Raw genomic sequence first — 12,358 nt, forward strand, 5'->3', positions numbered from 1 at the left:
TCGTGTCCGATTCTTTGCGACCACATGGACTGCAGCATGCCAGGCCTCTCTGTCCATCACCAACTCCTGAAGTTTACTCAAACTCGTGTCCATTGAGTCAGTGATGCCAAAATGTAACTTTTAAACTGCAAATATATGGATTATTAAGTTGAAGTGTGAATTTTAAATTGTCATAGTTCAGACTCGAAAATAAATTTACTACCAAACCCTATCAGGTAAGTATTTACACATAAAGGTTAGGAAAAACAATAGGAATTAGAAATCTGTTTTCATGCTTATTCACTTTTGACTTAGTCGTCTATGACAAACTTGCTAAGAATAGATTTGTGTTATTAAGAAAGTATGAAAAATTTACTATTTATTTGAACTGTTGAATTTTGTCTGTAAGCAAATAAAGTGCTCTTCTATTGACCCCACCCATTAAAAAAAGAAAGAAAGAAACAAAAACAACCTTCTAGACATGAGGGCATTTCAATTAATATTTTTTTTAACTTTTTGACAATACATTTTAAACTTTAAAACCAAGATGAGATTTAAGATTAAAAGTTGAAATAAGAGATGATGACTCTTGGTCTCCCAAATAATATATTCTAAAATCTTAAGAATTTTGATCTTGAGTACTCTGTTGGAGGAACACAAATAGTGGTCCTGTTTTTTCGAAACTATATGTAATTATAAAGGAAAATCTGATCTGTGTTGTACAAAAACTATGCTTAAAGTTGTGGAAAGTTTAGTTTTTAATATGACTGAGGAAAACCATTCTAGAAAGAGTCAGCATGCAAGAATCCACAGAAGTTTTACCTCTTTTAGAAAAATTCTTCATTGTTATTTATTAAAGTAGTATATACCTAAGGTTATAATAATAAATATATGTATAAATTTAAGTACAGTGAGGTTTACTGCAACATTATTTATAATAGTGAAAAATTACAAGCAAGGTGAAATATGCAACACTGATGGAAATAGTGAAATAAATTATGGTATATCAAACATTGGAATACTATATAAGTATTTACAAAATTTTCAGGAAAAATGCCTTTGGACAATGTTAAAATATTGCATTAGGTATACAAAGCTAGATTCAAAACTATCCAAAGAGCATGGTACCACTTTTGTAATGAGACTGAATTGATCTATTTTCTCTAATGGTATAATACTATCAGTATTTTGGCATAGATTTATACCAAAATAAGATTACACTGAAGTAAGAATACACCAAAATAAGATTATCAGTGGTTTTTCTTTTTATACTTTACTTTCCAAAAGTAAGTTTATTATCTATAATAAGCATGTATTATTTTTATTTGTTAACTAACATCTTTATAACTTAAAAATAATGCCTGAACTCATACTGTATATAAAGTTTTGAATTGTTTTTTCTCTGTTAAAATTAACATTGAGGGTGAATAAGGAGCTCAGATGTAAACCTTTGCGTGTATGATCAATAATTTTCAACAAGAGTGCCCAGACCACTTAATGTGAAAAGATAAATCTTTTCAACAAACGGTGTGAGGAAACCTGAATATCCACATGCAAAAGAATGAAGTTGGGCCCTTACTTTATACCCTGTACAAAAATCAACCTGAAATGGATCAAATACCTAACTGCAAGGTCTAAAATTATACAACTCTTAGAAGAAAACATAGGGGGAATGCTTTATGACATTAGACTTGGTTCTGTTTATTGGATGTGAGATCAAAAGGACAGACATCAAGAACAAAAATAGATAAATTGATAAACTACATCGGAGTTAAAACTGTCTTTACAAACAAAGGACACTCAGTAGAGTGAAAAGGCATCCCATAGAATGGAACAAAATATTTGCAGATAATGTATCTGTTAAAGATTTAATGTCCAGAATATATACAGAACTCCTATACTTCAACAATGGGGAAAAAGTCCAATTTAAAAGTGGACAAGTATTTGAGAAGAAATTTCTCTAAAAAAGGTATACAAATAGCCATTATGTGCAAATAAGCTCAACATCACTAACCATTAGGGAAATGCAAATCAAAACTACAATAAATACTACCTTGTATGCATTAGGATGGCTATCCTGAAGGACAAAAACAACAAGCAGAAAATAACAAGTGTTGGTGAGGATGTAGAGAAATAGGAAGGCTGGTGCATTGCTGGTGGGAACATAAGATGGTGCAGCCACTATGGAAAATAGTATGGCAGTTTTTAAAAAAATAAAAAATAGAATTACTATAAAATCCAGCAATTTGACTTGTGCATACATACCCAAAAGGATTGAAAGTAGGATGTTGAAGAGATATTTGTATACCCATGTTCATAGTAGAATTATTTGACAATAGCTAAAATGTGGAAGCAGCCCAAATTGTCAACAGGTGAATGGATAAGCAAAATGTGATACATGCATACAGTAGAATATTATTTTGTCTTGAAAAGGAAAGCCATTCTGACACACACTACAACATGGTTGAAGTGCAAGGACATTATACTATGTGAAACAAGCTTGTCACAAAGATACAAATACTGTATATGCCACTCATAGGAGGTACCTAGAGTAGTCAAATTCAGAAATAAAGTATTTAAGATGGATGGTGGCTGCCAAAGGGTAGGGGAAGCAGGGGAGTGTGGACCTGTGGTTTAATGGGTATAGAGTTCCAATTTTGTAAGATAAAAAGAGTTAGGGAGATTGGTTGTACAACATTCTAAATGTACCTATACTATGAACTGTGCACTTAAAAGGATTAAGATGGTAAAATTAATCTATATATTTGCCACAGTTTTAGAAATGATATTTAGGAGATTTGTTTCCCCTTGTTATATAAGACCTACTGCTGCTGCTGCTAAGTCACTTCAGTCGTGTCTGACTCTGTGCGACCCCATAGATGGCAGTCCACCAGGCTCCCCCATCCCTGGGATTCTCCAGGCAAGAACACTGGAGTGGGTTGCCATTTCCTTCTCCAATGCATGAAAGTGAAGTTGCTCAGTCGTGTCCGACTCTTCGCGGCCCCATGGACTTCAGCCTATCAGGCTCTGCCATCCATGGGATTTTCCAGGCAAGAGTACTGGAGTGGGGTGCCATTGCCTTCTCCATAAGACCTACTATAAAGCATGTAAGAAGATAGGTTATTGATGAAGTTGTTTCTAGTGGTCTACTTATTTAAGAACCATCCTTAAGGACATTTAATTTTTTGAAGAAGGTAGTCTCTCAAGGAGAGGTGGAGGAGGGGAGCAGAACTCCCCACCCCTTAAGTATGTGTTGTGTAGAGTGATTTTTCTTCCAAAGAGAGCAGTATGGAAAGTGGCTGGAGGTTGGGGGTGAAGAAAGAGTAGTGTTCCGGTGGAGAAATCTGACAAACACTGCCTCCGGCAGAGGATCAGGACCTCAAGGGTGATAAGTCACGTTGATAGTTTGAACCCTTGGTATGATGACATTTCACGTCTGTGGTTCTTCCTCTCCCAAACTCATAATCCAGTCTGTTCTGATGCAAACCTCTAGTCTGATAAAAAGATCAGGCCATCGTCAGTGCAAGGTCATCCTACAGAATGTTTGACTAGTACTCCTTGCAACGATCAAGGTCATCAAAAGCAAGAAAAGTCTGAGAAATTGTCACAGCCAAGAGGAGTCTAAGGAGACAAGTTAATGTGATGTGGTGTCCTGGATGGAATAAAGACATTAGGCAAAAACTAAGGAAATTGGAATAACCTGTGGACTTCAGTAATAATGATATGCCAGTGTAGATTTGAGAATTGTAACAAATGTACTATATTAATGTAAGATTAATAACAGAGGAAACCGAGTGTGGGGTGTGTGAGTGCTCTGCATTATCCTCTTAAATTTTTTTAAACAAATACAAAGTTCTAAAAAATAAAGCCTATTAAAAAAAAATAAGGTAGCCCTCTAGAACAGTGGGGAGAGGACTGCATTTTCAATATATGGTATTGAGACAGTTGGTTCACAAATCAGGTTCCCAGGGAAACATACTAAGATGCTGGGATTTGGGTACAAGAGGTGAAGTACTCTAAGGAAAAATGAGATTGGACAGAGGGAGGAGTGGAAATGGGTTAGAGTTACAACAGAGACCCTAACCAATCCCATAGGAAACTCTGGAGCTGAGAAGACCTTTCAAAAAGATCCCAAATCAAGACAAAGGTGCTAAGCCTCTGTACCTCCATACTAAACAGTCATTAGTTAAGTTAAATCGCTCAGTTGTGTCCGACTCTTTGTGACCCCATGGACTATAGGCTACCAGGCTCCTCCATCCATGGGATTTTCCAGGCAAGAGTACTGGAGTGGGGTGCCATTTCCTTCTCCAGGAGATCTTCCCAATCCAGGGATTGAACCTGGGTCTCCCACATTGTAAGCAGATGCTTTCCAGTCATTAGATATATACAAATCTTGGGGAGGGGTCGGAGCCTTGGGCAAAACATCTTTCTTTGGCCAAGGGCAATTCCTGAAGAGTGATGAAGCTGTGAGTTGTCAACAGCCAACACTATCATCAGAGTTGGAGAAAGGCGTCCCAAGAGGTGCCACCCTGAGTCACCGGGCTGTCACTGTATTCTTCTCACTCCTAGCAGGGAAGGAGCAATCCTTTTTCTCCCCCAGTGATCACTGTCAGGTACTCTGTGTGTGCTCAGTCGTTTCAGTCATGTCCAATTCTGTGCTACTCTGTGGACTAAAACTCAGCAGGCTCCTCTGTCCATGGGATTCTCCAGGCAAGAATATTGGAGTGGGTCGCCATGCCTTCTTCATCAGGAACTCTTTACAGAATGGTAATTACTTTCCTTGCCTGCTGGTCTCTCAGCAAAAAGAGCTTGAAGTGATTTGGAGGGAGCTGTGCTTTAAGTTTGTTAACAGTCTTGCTGTGTCTCTTGGTGGAAGCAAGAATTGTGGATACAGGAAGCACACATTTCTTAAGTACGTTATTGGAAGTGATGGTAACATGTTCTACTCCTACATCCAAACCTTAGTTCCCATATATTTTATGTTCCCATATATTTTATTTATGACACAATATCATGTAATGGTGATTGACTTCAGGTGTATACCATGTCCCAAGGAGCAGCTATCCAGGGTATCACCTCTAAGCCAGCTTTGGCTTTGGTTCAGTTGTCTTCAAGTGGCCATCCCACTGCCCTCTCTGCCCAGCAGCTTCTGAATAATGTAAGTAAAGAAAAGTTGATCTCATGGTCATATGCCCATTGCTGCACCTTCTCTGAAGAAAGGTGGCTTGATGTGATGCAGTGTGGGCCCCAATCACTGATCGAGCACCACCTCTTAGATAGTGGTGTAGCTTAGGTTGTGTGGGTGTCAAAGAGAACTGCCTGTACCTATAGCATGTATCAGTCAGAAGCCTGCCCCTGTCAGGGTGGAAGGGCTCCAGTGTAATCAATTTGCCATCACATGAGCAGTTGGTGTCCTTAACTGGTTACCATGTTGAGGACTGCATGGTGTTAGTCTCTGTTATTGGCAGAATGAACTTTTCAGCAGTGGCAGCAACTGGCTCAGACTTGGTGAATGGCAGTCCATGCTGTTGGGCTCATCCCTAGCACCATGGCTGTTCCATTCATGAGCTCACTGACTCACTGTGGGGCGGTGGATCACAGATGCTGGCTGATGGGAACTGGCTTCCTTGTGGGAATTAACACACAATATAAAGAACGTTACATTTTATGTCCAATGCCATTGGCTCATCCACATCCCTCTTCCCCAGGCCTCCTTTAAAAAAAAATCCTTCTAGTACACTGTATTTTCTATTTGTATTGCCAGTGACATGGCTTTATTTTCTAATAGGCTTTCTCTAGTTTCAGAGAGTGGGGGCCTCTTTGGTTTCACTATGCGTGCTTCTCATTGCACTTACTTCTCGTTGTGTAGCACAGGTTCTTGGGTGTACAGGCTTCAGTAGTTGTGGCACATGGGCTTAGTTGTGGGATCTTCCCAGACCAGGGATCACACTGGTGTCCCCTACAATGCAAGGTGGATTCTTAACCACTGGACCACCAGGGAAGCCCCTTCCCCAGGCCTCCTAACCCCAATTGTTTTGTTATCTGTTGCTGCATAGCAAACTACCCCTAAACTTAGTTATTATAATTTAATTATAGCTCATGACTTTGTGGTTTGGCTGGGCTCATTTGGGGGGTCTCTTCTACTTGTGCTGTGTGGGATTTTTCACTCAGTTGCAGTCAGATGAGGCTGGGCTGGATATCCAGGTGCCTCATTGCTCCTCCATGTGGCCACTCCATTCAGCAAAATAGCCAGAACTTCCTACATGTTGTCTTCAGTGTCAAATTGCAAAGAACTGGAAGCTGCTTGACCTTGGTGCCTGCCTTCCAAAGTCCCAGAATATCACCTCCTTGCATGCTGTTAATCAATGCAGTCATGGGCTCCAGCCTAGATCGATGGGACATAAGCTTTGTCTCAGGTGGGAGTAGCAGTAGGTGCATGCAGGCAGGGGCAGAATTATTCAGGGTTGTCCCTGGAGAATAGCTGCCACAGTCCACCCTCTGCCCACAATTCACATTTCTCCCTTACACAAAACACAGCTCGTCCCTTTTCCCAGGACCACCAGTCTCATCCCATAATGGTATCAACTTGAACCCAGGATTTTATCATCTAAATCAGGCATGGACATTGATGGATCTTCTCAGTTGTGTTTCTTTGGATGTGGCTCCTTAGTATGGTTCTTCTTGCTCTAAAGATCTATAAATTAGAGAAGTTACTTGCTTAGAGATGATAAGACAAGAATAGGAAAACTGGAATAGCCACGGGGGTGGGATGGGGAAACAGTAGGCACACCATAGTCATGATTTATGAGCTTCTGAAATCGTGCAGGGCACACATTCCCGGTCCTTCACTGTAGGCCAGTCCTGATCTCTAGGATTAGTTCCCAAGAGTCTTGGCTCTGCCCTGAGTCATCCTTCGTTTCCCATAATAAATAGCCCCTCTCTGAAGGTAAGCAGCTTTCTTAGCCTGCTTACTGCCTGCAGAAGTTTGAGGGTCTTGAGACCTCTTTTCATCATAAAATGACTATTCCTTTCAGTCCAAGTGGATACAGTTCATTTAAAACATCATGCACTTTGTTTATATCAGATCACGGACAACTCCACTGGAGGAAAGCCACAGCTACGTATTTTTCTGAAACGGGCCTGTGAAGTTCCTCTGGGACTACGTCCTTGGGATTCTTAGAAGCCCTGTTGTCTGGGAGAGAGGCCATATGAGGCACACCCAGAGGATTCTTAGAAGGCTCTTTGTTCGGCTGAAAGGACTTTATGACACATCACTTAAAATCTTCCTGAGGTTTCAACAAAGTGTCTCACGGTCCCACCCTTAATCTGAACTTGACACTGAGGTATGTTTTTCTTTGTGTGTCCTGATTTTATTTTTTTTCCCTTTCCCTCTGAGTCCATTTCTTACCTTGTGAATTGCTTTCAAATCCAGTAATCTTGGTTGCTTTATATTTCCTTTAAGGCTGCTCAAAAACTGTATACTTCCTTAAAAAAATTTTTTTTTTCTTTTTTACTTTACTCTTCATAGGCAGCTAAAAGCAAAAACAAAATAAAGCAAAAATGGTCTTTCAACAGTCTGCCTGTAAATATCCTCAGCCAGACTCATGTGTTCCTTAGGTCCCTTTTCTCTTTCCCAAAGTGCAGGTGAGAGTTTCACCACTGGGTGTGTCATACGTGTGTTTGCACAACGTGCTGTTATGACATCATAATACTCAGGTCACCTTTCCTTCAGTCTCCAAGAGCAATTTCATTGCTGTCTTTCAAGTCTTTACTTTGATCTCTTGAAGGAACTCCATCCTGGTCCCAAGACAAATGCCACATGTTTTAGATTTTTGTCAAGGCAGACACCGTTTTCAGGTACCAAGTCCTGTTTTAGTTATCTGTTGTTGTGTAATAAACCACTATAAAACTCAGTGGTTTAAAACAGCCCTTTTATTATCTCTCTTGACTTCATGGACTTAGCTGAGCAATGCCTTGATTGACGTCAGGTCTCATGGGGTTGTACTCAGATTGGGCCTGGGACCAGATGCCTGGCGCTTGGCTTCTTCACCTGGCCTCTCTCTCCAAAAGACATCTTACCCTTCAGGGCTTCTCTGGGCCTCTCTCCATCAGGGCAGCCTAGTTTTCTTCTTCTTTTTTTTTTTTTTGGCTGCGCCTCACAGCTTGCAGAAGTCTTAGTTCCCAGACCAGGGAATGAAACCAGGCCCTTGGCAGTGAAAGCTCAGAGGCTACTGGACAATCAAGGAATTCCCCAGCATGGTTTTCTTTAAATGGCAGTCCAGGGCTCCAAAAGGGAGAGAGTGAAAGATGCTAGGCTTTCTTGTTGCTTGATGAGCATGGAAGTCTCAATGAGTCACTTTCCCTGCATCTTACTGATGAGAGGAGTTGTAGGCTGTGCCTAGATCCCCAAACTCCAGTTGTTTATGAGAACAGAGACATGTATAAGGAACCGTGGGATTGTTGGGGGTCTTTTTTGAGGACATGCCACTACACCCATCTTCCAATCTTTCACCTAACTAGCCAAGCACTGTCTGTATTCTTCCCCTGGGCTTCCTTTCTCTCTATCTGGAGGGACCGCCTGAAACTCTGCCCCTTGATCAGCTTTGTCCTCACTGCTGCTCAGTAGGATAATTGGGTCACTGCTGTCCAGCAGGATAATTGGTGTCAATCTTTGGCTTGCACCCATGCACTGACCTGATCCTTTGTGACTTTATTCAGCTCTTTTCTTCCATTGTCACCTCTTCATAAGAGACCCTCCCTGCCCCCGCCAGTTTGGCCATAGATGTTGGCTGAAGGAGAGGGCCTGGGGCAATACTGGTGGGTGAGGTAGGGTTTTAGGCCCACTGCTCCCACATCTCCTTTGACCCTGATCCTGAAGGATCATGTCCATCTCATTGTGGATGACTGTGGAGCTGCTCGACTTTATAACATTGTGGGTCTGACAGAGCCCAGCTCAAGATGGTGGTTCTGGTCTCATGATTACTCAATGACATTGTGGTCAGGTGCACTGTACCTCAACCCTGGAGTGTGTTCAAGGATGGGTTTTGGATGGTGTGTAACTATTGGCTACAGATGGTATGGCCTTGTTCCAGAGCTCTAAGGGTCTATATTATGATTCTCATTTGTGGGATGGCCATTAACTCCACAAGGCACCTTTTTCCACCAGAGACACATCTGAGACCATGGGATATGTTGAGTTGTATGGCCCTACTGGCAAGGCTGCTTGCATTACAGTCCAGACTTACAGCAGTACCCCTTCCTGTTCTGGGCTCCACTCAGCCCTTCATGTCACCTGATAAATGGGTTGAAGTAGTGACAGTCAATGTGGAACCTGACGAGCCCTAGCAGGCATTGGCCATTTTCTTAGTGATGGGAAGTGTGAGATGCAGTAGTCTGCCAGTTACTTTCCGAAGGGGTCTCCCAACCATAGGATTCCTTGTAACTTCACCAATATGGTGGCCTCTGCATATGGGATCCATTTCTGGACAGCATGTATCGTACCAAGGCCTCTGATGTACTTTGCCTTCTTGCTTATCTGCTGTGTCTGTCATGTCATCATTAGGGTGGACCACCTCACGATCCTGCAGAATGTCTAGGTAGTCCAGGCTGCTCAGACCATACAATGAATGGGGTGAAAGAATTAACATGACCGTGGAACTAGACTGGAAATATAACTTGTGTCTGTCCCACATGAATGCAGACTGCTTCTGACCTTCCTTCCTGGTGGGATGGCCACTGTGCATATACCCTGGACCTTGTTAATTGCAGGTACAATCAAGGCCACCACTTGATAAAATTTGTGGCAGTCCACTATCATCCTCCAGGATCCATCTGATTTTTGGAAAGATAAAGCCAGTGAATCCAACGCAGATATGATGAGGACTTCCTCTGCATCCTTTAGAGCTTGAAGTGGCGGGAGTCTCTGCGCTTCTCCTTGTGACATGATATGGTTTTTATTTTCTAGCTGGTTGGGGGCATAAGGATGCACTTTCAAAGCTTCCCATCTGACTAGTCCCACTAGGATAGGTAGCTCATGCCCCACAGACCAAAGAAACAGTGTGGGGCTTTCTGCCAACTACCAAGTATATCCATATCAATTATGCATCTATGCCTTCAGCACTGCTGCGTGGTCTTTGAGACCAGGACTCCATTCGTTACCTGAATCGTGAAAGTGCCCACTTGGGCATCAGTGTTAATTCAGACCCTTTGCTCTTGGAATGTCTGGGAATTCCTTTCCCCCTATGTACTGGAGTGAACAGTTATGTGTCCATTTGGGGTAAAGACTGGGAGAATCTTCATCATAAATACCATATGTGGTAGGATTCTTCCTCCCAGGATGCAGCCAAGCTTTAATCAGTGGGTTCCCAGCTTGAGGGATGGCTCAGATCCAGAATCTAGGCAGATTGTGGTTATCTTTTATTGGGGTGATTGTTCTCAGTCCTTGAAGTCTCTTGATTGTGTTATTTGGGGACTGTGCCTATTGGCTGCTTATCCATCTTGTTCCTAAGGATGCCATGTTCTGTGATGCATCTCCATATGTCAGCAGGTCAGACTCCACTCTTCCCCACTCCTTCAATCTAACCTTGCCAGTGATTACAAGAATTGCCCACACCCTGCCCTCTGTTCAACACTGTACTATCCCAGTTGCTATCAGGGAGCCCAGTTCTGTAGGAGCACCCCCAGTGTCAGCCCAGCCCACAGATGACAGCCACACTGACCTTGACAGTGACGTTGGTGCCTCTCACCCTGGTGTTTATTTATTCAGGGGCATCCCCTGGGCTCTCCCACAGAACAGTGTTGGTGAGTGAGTTTGCTAAGCTGACACAGTAATCCACTCTAGAACATTCCTCTGAACGTTTTGAACTTCTTTTTTCCTGTCCACTGTGGCAGTTCTGGGATTCCCTCTTCATCAAATGTAGCCACGTTTCCTACAAGCTTCTCAGAGTCCCAGCGTGTGTTGGCATCATCTTCCAGAATACTTATTTAGGGTTAAATCCTGTGTCATAGGGTTGTCCATATTGATCAGCTTTCCTTTATCCAGCTTTGTCTTCCACTCACTTTGATCCAATACCCTTTGATTCAAACACACTCTTGGGACTTTGCTGGTGGTCCAGTGACTGACTCTGAGCTGTCAATGCAGGGAGGCCAGTGGGGGAGGGTGGGGCCCAGGTTTGATCCCAGGTAGGGGAACTGTAGATCCCACATGCCGCAAATAAGAGTTCACATGCTGCATGCAACTAAAGATCTTGCATGCTCCAACTAAGACCCGGCACAGCCAAATAAATAAATACTTAGATACACACACACTCTTGGTTTTTGCTGGTACATGTTAGCTTGGTCCTGTGGCTCCTTTGGGGGGCATAATCTCTTCTCTTAGCAGGCAGGGTTACACAGGTTAAGTAGACTTAACCCTACTTATTTGTCTGATGGCCAGAAGGGAGGTGGGGGTAGGTCTGAGGGAAATGTGTTTATTCTTGCAAGACAGAAGACTTTGCATTATCTTGAAACAAGGAGGGAGGCGTGGCCTTTCATGGGGTAGGGTGGGCTACTTCTGCAGGCCCAGAGGCTGGGGAGAATGGGGGAAGTAGCATGTCCCCATCACACGCTGTAGGGTCAACTCCTTTCCATTAGGCTCTGTTCTTAAGCAGCAGATGGGCCAAGCCTGAGCATTCAGCCTCTTCTGAAGCTTGGCTCCTCCTGCAGTAATTGAGTCTTGGACTTGACCCTCAGCCTTTCCTGCTCTCCACTCATAGGAGATGAGAGTCTCCTTAAATGGTGCCAAAGAGGCTGTCTGACTTCACATTCATTTCTAATTGGCCTTAACCCCAGTCTTTCATTGACTTTCTCTGGTGCATCTGTAGTTCTCAGCAAGTCTTCTAACTACTGCTTTTTCATTTCTCAAAGTCCTGAGATATTGCAATGACCGGTACATTCCCTTTCACCAGTATGCTACCCCTGTTCATGCCATGCACATTTTAATAACTATATCACCCTCTCATGACAGAGACTGTCTGCGCCCCATTCTACACCAGGGATGGGTCTTCAGTGTCAGCTGGCCAGTGAGAGTGGGTGATCCAGCTCCAGAATTTGTTTCAAATAAATTTCTGAAATTAAATAACATGAACTTACCTGCTCAGATATGTCCGACTCTTTGCGACCCCATGGACTGTCTCCCGCCAGGCTCCTCTGTCCATGGGATTTCCCAGGCAAGAATACTGGAGTGGGTTGCCATTTCTTCCTCCACAGGATCCTCCCGACCCAGGGATTGAACCCGCATCTCCTGCATTGGCAGTCAGATTCTTTACCACTGAGCCATCAGCTCAGGAGGCCCCAGCCAGGATATTGCCACTAGGATATCTTTTTGAAGAATCAAATGGAT

This window comes from Bos grunniens, chromosome 13 (genome assembly GCF_055505025.1).
Source record: "Bos grunniens cultivar Pamir isolate PY7600 chromosome 13, Bosgru_T2T1.0, whole genome shotgun sequence".
Lineage (NCBI taxonomy): Eukaryota > Metazoa > Chordata > Mammalia > Artiodactyla > Bovidae > Bos > Bos grunniens.